Raw genomic sequence first — 1,118 nt, 5'->3', positions numbered from 1 at the left:
GGTACCTGTGTGAATATAGAGGGTACCCATGTGAGTAGGGGGTACCCATGTGAGTAGGGGGTACCCGTGTGAATATAGAGGGTACCCGTGTGAGTAGGGGGTACCCATGTGAGTAGGGGGTACCCGTGTGAGTAGGGGGTACCTGTGTGAATATAGAGGGTACCCGTGTGAGTAGGGGGTACCCATGTGAGTAGGGGGTACCCGTGTGAGTAGGGGGTACCCATGTGAGTATAGAGGGTACCCGTGTGAGTATAGAGGGTACCTGTGTGAGTAGAGGTACTCATGCAAGTATAGATGGGACCCATCTGAATAGGGGTGCCAGTGTGTGTGGGGATACCTGTGAGAGTAGGGGTACCCATGTGAGTAGGGTGTATCCATATGAGTAGGGATTACCCATGTGAATAGGGGTACTTGTGTAAGTAGGGGTACCCTTGTGAGTATAGATGGTACCTGTGTGAGTATGGAGTACCTGTGTGAATAGGGCACCCTTGTGAGTAGGGGATACCCATGTGATAGGGGCTACCTGTGTGAGTAGGGTACCTGTGTGAGTGAGTAGGGGGTATCTGTGTGAGTAAGGGTACCTGTGTGAGTATAGAGCATGCCTGTGTGAATAGGGAGTAGGGGTGCTCATTTGTGTGGGGATACTTGTTTGAGTAGGGGTACTCCTGTGAGTAGGGTTATCTGTGTGGGTAGGGAGTATCTGTGTGAGTAGTGGGTACCTGTGTGAGTAGAGAGTATCTATGTGAGTAGGGGGTATCTGTGTGAGTAAGGGTACCCATGTAAGTAGAGGATACCTGTGTGAGTAGGGTTACATGTGTGAGTAAGGGGTACCTGTGTGAGTAAGGGCATCCATATGAGTAGGGTTACCTGTGTGAGTAGGGGGTATCCGTGTGAGTAAGAGTACCCATGTGAGTAGGGTTATCTGTGTGAGTAGCATTACCTGTGTGAGTAGGGGTATCTGTGTGAGTAGGGGTACCTGTGTGAGTAGGGGGTATCTTTGTGAGTAAGGGCAGCCATGTGAGTAGAGTTACCTGTGTGAGTAGGGTTACCTATGTTAAGTAGGGGTACCTGTGTGAGTAGGGTTACCTGTGTGAGTAGGGGTATCTGTGTGAGTAGGG

General features: G+C 50.4%; 1 protein-coding gene across 1 annotated transcript in view; it reads left to right on the top strand.

The window, feature by feature from the left end:
* Positions 1-1,118, top strand: part of ADAMTS2 (ADAM metallopeptidase with thrombospondin type 1 motif 2) — a 253,928-nt gene that overhangs the window by 243,443 nt on the left and 9,367 nt on the right. The gene's annotated exons all lie outside the window — the stretch shown is intronic.

This window comes from Oryx dammah, unplaced genomic scaffold, assembly GCF_014754425.2.
Source record: "Oryx dammah isolate SB20612 unplaced genomic scaffold, SCBI_Odam_1.1 HiC_scaffold_5, whole genome shotgun sequence".
Lineage (NCBI taxonomy): Eukaryota > Metazoa > Chordata > Mammalia > Artiodactyla > Bovidae > Oryx > Oryx dammah.
This window is presented reverse-complemented; position numbering and strand designations above follow the sequence as displayed.